Genomic DNA, 7,468 nt, shown 5'->3' with positions numbered 1-7,468 from the left:
CGGCGGTCATTCCGAGAGTGGGTCTACATGCCAAACAAGGGTCTTGCTGCTTCGGAGTTGATTCGAGAATTTGAAGAAAGGTATAGTCAGCTTGATGCCATTGAACAAAGAGCATTGGATGTTGAAAAAGTTGAGCTTTTCTTGCAAGCTGCAGATCCTGCTCTTCAAGAAGAATTGGGTGAGCTTCTTGAAGATCGCACGAAGCCTATGGGTCTTAAAACTGATTGGCAGGATGCTCAGGATGCAATCTCGACTTTGACCAAGAGGAGGATATGGAAGACTCGTCTACAGAATGGTTCTATGACACCTACACCATCATCTGCTCCTATGCCTACTTCTATCCCTGTTATTTCTTCTCCTCCTTAGCCAGTTTCTTGGCCTATGCCAGTGCCTACTGTTTCTACTCCACCTATTCCTCTTGTTCCACGACCGATGCCTACACCTTCTGCTCCAAAACCATCTGCTCCATCGGTGCCTACTTCTCTTGATGACATAATCAAGGGAATCACAGATTTGACACTTGAGTCAGTCAAAGCGGAGTTGGTGGGTAAGTTGAAGGAGCAGTTTGCTTCGACTGTGCCTGCTACTTCTTCTAGTGCTCCTATTGCACCTAGGAGTACTCCTAGTGCTCCTAGGAGAGATCGGAGATGTATTTGGTGTGATAGTACGGAGCATCAGCATTGCAGGGATTGTGACTCTTTCCAGGATGCAAGGAGGCAGAATTTGGTATATTGAGGGCAAGATGGTTAGATTTGGTTGGCTGAGACAGGAGCTCCACTTGCTACCAACTTTGGTAAAGGTGGAATGAAGAAGTTAGTGGAGGACATGGCTGCGCGTACTTCTTATGTGACGGCTAGAGGTGATGCTTCTGCATATGGAGTACAGATTGAGAAGGGATCGGAGACTCAGTCCGCACTATGGACTTATGCTATGGAGACTGCAAACAAGGGAAAAATTCAGCAAACTGTTTTGACTAGCGCAGGCTCTAGCATCAGATCAGAGACAGGTTGGGACTCGCCTGTTGACAGGTATTCTATTTATGCTTATTTGGCTAAATCTCATGGTGCAGATGTATTTGTTGAGGAGAAGCGTAAGAGGGATGAAGAAAATCCAAGTGCAGCTAAGAAGACTAGAGGGGGTGAGTTTGTTACTCCACCTACTGCAGGACCGTCTTCACGATCAGGACCAGATCGACAGATGGAGGATGCTCAAAAGAGGGAAAAGAGGCAAGAGCCTAGAGAGAGAAAGCAGCCAGGATTCAGATTGATGTCCGATATTGAGACATCTACAGACATGAAGAAAATCTTTAATGATAAGATACTTGGCAGTGAGGTGACTTTCACTATTTCTGAGATTTTGGGCATCTCAAAAAGAGAGTTTCAGGATCAGTTTCAGGAGGTCCTGAAGAGGAAAAGACATGCATTGGCTACCACTGATACACAGGGAGTTTTGATTGGAGAGTTGGATGAGGATGATGATGAGGTTATAGTTGATAATGCTTCTGTTTTGCCGCAGGTAGAGAAGAGGGTTCAGCCTATGCATTATGCTGAAATTGATGAGCCTGTTTTGATACCGCGTAGTCACTTTTCGCGGAGCCATTGGGCTAGGGCAACTACAGAGACGATGGTAAAGATTGGAGAGAAACAGGTGCCTTATGTTGCATTGGTTGATCATGGTTCAGAGATTAATCTCATTGTTCGTGGAGTTTATGAGAGTAATAGATGGCCTATGGATGTAGAGCATGGGTGGCGTATGAGAGCCGCCAATAACACTGCAGGTGATTTATATGCTGCTTGCCCTAGTGTCAGGGTTTCAATTGGTGATGTAGAGGAGGATTTTCATTTCTTTGTGCAGGATTCATGCTCTTATCCCATAATTCTTGGTCAGCCATTCATTACAGAGATGCGCATGGAGACAAAGGTCATGGATGATGGATCTGCTTATGCACGGATTCGCAGTAAAGATGGTATGAGAGCAGTTCAGTTTATGACTGTATGCGTGAATCATGTTAGAAACAGAGATACTCTGAGAGATGCACCCTTGCCCACTGTGAGGGATTCGGGTTTTCATTAGGTACCGCCGTTTCGCGAGACGACGGTGGTACAGAGGAGAGGAGATTGGAGCTCTCGCCTCCTGGCAGCAGTGTTTTCTCCTCCGGTTATGTTGGGATTTCAGCAAACAGTTCAATGAGTTATCGGAAGACTTCTAGATTGTCTAGAGCTGCCAGGCAGTATATATGCAGGAAGGAGAAAAATTTGAAAAATGCAGGAATTTTGGAGGATGATGAGTACATAGATGGGATGTATGACAGTGTGATTTGTGCAGATACGATGACAGAGATGGGAGATATGCTGAAAACTGATATGCTGAATTGTCATGGTAATGTATTAGTGCAGTCCCTGGACATGTTTCATGAAATTGCAGATTTTGTGTCACAGATTGAGTCAGAGGCTGAGGTGACTCAGCAAAGAGTATTGAGTGCTGAAGAAATTCAGCAAACAGAGTTTCCAGCTGGTTATGATCAGCTTTCAGAGAGACAGAGGGCTGAAAATTTTCAGCCAACAGAGTTTACTGCTGAAATATTTCAGCATTCAGAGTTTGGGGCTGTTTCTATGCAGTCCATAGAGCAGAGGGCTGAGAATATTCAGCCATTGGAGTGCAGAATTGCTGATTTACAGCAAGGTTTATGTAATGCAGAAGAGCATAATGAAGCCAGGGTTGACACGAAATACAAAACTGTGGATAAGAAAGTGGATTTTATAGGCAAGATTATGGAGTATTGTTCTACCACTTCAGAGATACAGAGATTCATTGGAGCTTGTGTGTTTTACATGACTTGGACACCCCATTTTGCACACATAGCAGATTGTTTTTATCAGCTGTTTCGAAAGGGGCAGAAACTATTTTGGGATGAGAGCCACACTAGAACCATGCGGAAAATGAGGAAGTTATTGCAGATTTTTTGGAAGATGATGAAAAGATGGTTTGGGCCATACATTGTCAGACATGTCTTTGATAATGCAACATATGAGTTGACAGAATTGGATGGAACAGTGCTTAGAGTGCCTATTGCTGGAAAAAGAATCAAGATTTTCAAGAAAAGAGATGATGAGGATTATGCATTGGAAGAATTTTCGAGAGAAGAGCAACGACAAGAAACTCCAATGGAAGAGACAGATGATATAGCTGGATATCTTGTTGATCTACCGGAAATGCATAACGAAGAGATTGATTTGTTTGTGGAACTTGATGATAATGATCATGGAAAGTTGGCCCATCCGGAGGATGCGCAGGATTAGAGGGGGTGGATGTCATATTGCTGCGCATTCGAGGTGTGTAAACCACCCAAAAGTTGTGCATGGGATTTGGTACTTTGTACATATTTAGTTGTTGTGTTTACATTTATTTTCTGCGTATGAGTATAGCGAGGAGGAGTTGGAGGCATAGTGGTGAGCAAGATGAGATGCTTTCAGCCTATGTTGTGCAAGGTCAAGAGAAAAGCAGTTTATCATGTTACAAGCAAATGCAAGATGAAGGTTGTATTCTTTGCAAGGCAATATTTGTCCTTAGCCTTCAGGCATGCATAGTAGTCATAGAGAAGATGACATTACTAGAAATTATACAAGTAAAGATAGCACAAATGCATTGAAGGATGTGTTGGATGATGGGGCTTCACCAAAAGCAGCTGGTTATGATAACAGAATTGCCTTACATCTTGTCGCTAGTGGAGTTGCTACTTCAGTATAATGCTCTTGACAATCCAACGGATCGTTGGGATAGAACAAGTGTTTTGCAACATGGCTGATGCAACATTTTAACTTATAGTTCACACATCTCGGCTTCTTTGTGAGCATTATGGTATACACGGGAAGTTTAAAAGATGGAGGCCGCTTTTCTGTGTGTGATATGCTATGGAAGAAAGAGTGGCTAAAAAAAACAAAAGGGGATTGTGGATAGTAAATGGTAAGAAAAGCAAAAAGGCTATTTGGGGGAAAAAAAGAAGCTTTTCTAGAAAAAGAAGGAGCTTTTTGAATCGTGAAGGAGGGAAAATAGATGAAGGAGGAAAGAAAATAGAGGAGAGAGAGAGGCCTCAGGGAGAAATGGGGGCTCCCGTGCGCATCTGTTTCTGTGTTCTTGAATGCAGTAGGAGCAACAAGCTCGGGTATACATCTCGGCAAAGGAAACAAGCCATCATCTACAGGAAAGGAGACTTCCGCTTCTGATGCGATCTAAAGCCAGCGTACAAAAGATTGCCTGCTCCAGCACTGTGCGTACGCCCGTAAAGATTCAAAAGCTGTTCTTCTTACCAAGAGCTCCTGTATTGGCTCGCAGATCGTATTCAGATGTCATCACAGTGGAGGACAGTGGGAGTGTTGAAGAAGATGAGGGCCACATACTCCCCTCTCACAGCCTTTTCCAGTGGAAAGCCATCCTTGCAGATAATGTTAAGTAAGGTAAAACAAAGCGATCCTTGCAACTGCTACAGCAAATGCATGCGGAAGGTATTATACTTGACAAGGGTGTCTATCTAACCCTTCTCAAAGCATATGCCAAACATTCAGCCCTTGCTGAAGGCAGGCTGTTGCATGCTTTAATCAAAGCCAGTCCTCTGCACTCGGATGTTGCTCCAGGGAATGCACTCATCAATATGTATAGCAAAGCTAACAGCCTAGAGGATGCAGAAAGGACCTTCCATTTGATGTCCACTCTGGATGTTATATCTTGGAACTCTATGATTACTGCATGTACCCGGCACGGGCAGGGAATTATGGCTCTTGATTACTTTGAACAAATGCAAGTAAGAGGAGTTGAACCTGATCACGTTACATTTCATATACCCAGAGTGGTCGAAGAAAGCAGGCCTTCTAACTGTTTCAAGACATGCAAAGAGACAGTATTCTAACCAGTTCATGTACCTTTCTTACCATCCTTGATGCGTGTCGAAGCAAAGAAACTCTTAGTGAGGGTAAACATCTACACATACAAATTGTTGGTAACAGATTTGAATCAGAGTTGGTAGTAAAGTAATGCTCTGATTAATACGTATGGCAAGTGCTATAGCCCAAATGATGCAAGGAAGTGGTTTTATACCATGCCTGAACGGAATGATGTATCCTGGAACTCTTTGATCACTGCATTAGCTGATAATGAGCTTGGGAAGGAGGCGAGGGATCTGTTCAATCAAATGCTTCATGAGGGTTGGATGCCTACCAAGGCTACACCCAGATTGGAAAGTGTAAGGAGGCATTTCTGACATTCAATCAAATGTATTATCAGGAAGGTGTCGTGCCAAATGAGATAACGTTTATCAGTATTGTTGCTGCATGCTCCACTCTTTCAGCTCTAGTTGAAGCTTGCAGGATGCACATGTTATATTTAACCTCATGCCTGAGCAGGACACGGTCACCTGGACTGCTATGATTGCAGCACATGCTCAGCATGGGCAGATCAAGGAAACACTCAAACTTTTCTATGAAATGCAAGGAAAAGGAGTAAGACCAAATAAGGGCTGGACGGTTAGACGAGGCTGAGGAATTAATCATGAACATACCTGAGAAGACGATTGTGGCTTTGATGGCATTGCTCACTGCCTGCAAGTATCAAGCTGATATAGGAAGAGCAGAACGCATTGTGAAGCATGCGCATACTCTGTTTCCAAATGACTTTGAACCATACGTTACATTAGCAAAAATTTATGCTCCAGCTGGCTGTAAGTGATTGTATGATCATGGGAAAGATATGTTAATAGATACATGCATTAGAGAGATGTTTCTATGGAATGCTTACTACTGCTAGAAAAGGTTAATATTTATACAATGTCAAGTGAATACATACCATCTGTTGGTCAATACAAGGACAAAGGTTACATGTATGAAAGATGTAAAAAACAGATCTGAAGGTTACAATCAAGAAGAAACACAAAGATTTTCTGGGTTTAAGAATGGTTCATGCAAGTCAATACAAAGCAGCTCTAACAACTCTGCTTCAGACTCTGCTTTACTAAATAAAACAAAGTCTTGACATTATTTTCTCATCTTGATTATTCACCTGTTTGATCTTCTATTCTGGAATTTATCAAGGACTTCTATGGTTGCGACATTGCTTTCACAAACCCTTCGACACCGTAGGAGGTTATCCGAAAAGTAATGGTGGTGTATCAAAAATGAATCTATGGATTGGCATGTGGCATGTGCTTGCAAGAAAGAATATACCAACACTAACTCTACAATAACCTCATTTAACTACGTTGTAGTTATGAAAGGGTTGCATGTTGCACTTTCATCGTGCATAAAATTCATTCATCAAGTGTTGCATTTGGGAAAGTTTGCAGGATTTAAACAAAGCATGAGATTCTAAAGTGTAGATAACAAGGTAGTAGACATGATTATTTGAAGTAAGTCCTAGTAGGTCCTAAGAAAGTTGGTATCCAGCTTATCATGTATTTTTACTTTACCAATGAAAGATAGAGTGAGTCGCATGTTTACATGTATGGTGATAGTCGAAACTATTTTTCTTCTTTAGATCTAGTTTATTATCTCTAGGGAAGGATTCATCCTTGTCGCGAGACAAGCATAGTGAATTACCCAAATCACCTGGCCGCAAGGGATTCGTATGGCATGGTTCAGTCAATACGATAGATACCCCAAACACTAACTAGGTATTAGCACGTTAAGGATTCGGCCAAGTTTTCCAATTGTCGCTAAGTCGAAACCTTCATCCCCAATGGCCCTAACCACATTCCCGAAATGTTGAGTCAATTGGGTGCTCATGCAAACAATAAATCCAGGGTTCCTACCCTAAGGACCAATTGTTCAAAATGATGAAACTCGAATTGAGTTGGAACCCTAGGACTAAACGTTGTCGATCTAGTGAGATTAGGGATGGGTTGGGTAAAAAGACACCCTAAACCCTGCTTCTCGTCTGAAGATAATTCCGTGACCAGAAAATGCCATTCAATAGGTGAAATGATCTCTTGGAATGGAGGCGAAACTTGTGCAACAAGTTGCAACGTCGCATAGCCTTGTGGTTTGATCGTAAGAAAGTTTTGCCATTCCTTAGAATGAGGTTGGCAGGTTCTTGCGCAAGTTTAACTTGCAAGGGGATGGTTAGTCATCCTCTTACATCGCCCTCATTAGGGAAAATTTGCCAAGTTAAGGGAAGTAAGTAATTGCTTGGACGCAAATGATTAATCAATAAATTAAAGCGACATGGCCGCCGGGATTACTACTAATTAAAACCTAAGGTATTGGTTAAGTTGGGTTAACAGGGTATGACCCTAACCCAATGACAATAGGAATCTTGCCAAGTTGCAACTGATTCCGGATCGAATGCTGGATGCATTCGGAGAGAAGGATTCACTCCTTAACAGTTTGCCAACTAAACGACCACTGGAATTGATTGTGCTTGTAACAGTTTAGAAAGCACTGTTTGCATTGTTTGTTCAAGGAACTAAAGGATGAAAGATATA

Source organism: Lygodium microphyllum, chromosome 14 (assembly GCF_053477565.2).
Source record: "Lygodium microphyllum isolate KBCC chromosome 14, Lygodium_microphyllum_v1.1.10, whole genome shotgun sequence".
In the NCBI taxonomy this organism is placed as follows: Eukaryota; Viridiplantae; Streptophyta; class Polypodiopsida; order Schizaeales; family Lygodiaceae; genus Lygodium; species Lygodium microphyllum.
The sequence above is the reverse complement of the archived record's forward strand: the minus strand, read 5'-3'. Positions refer to the sequence as shown.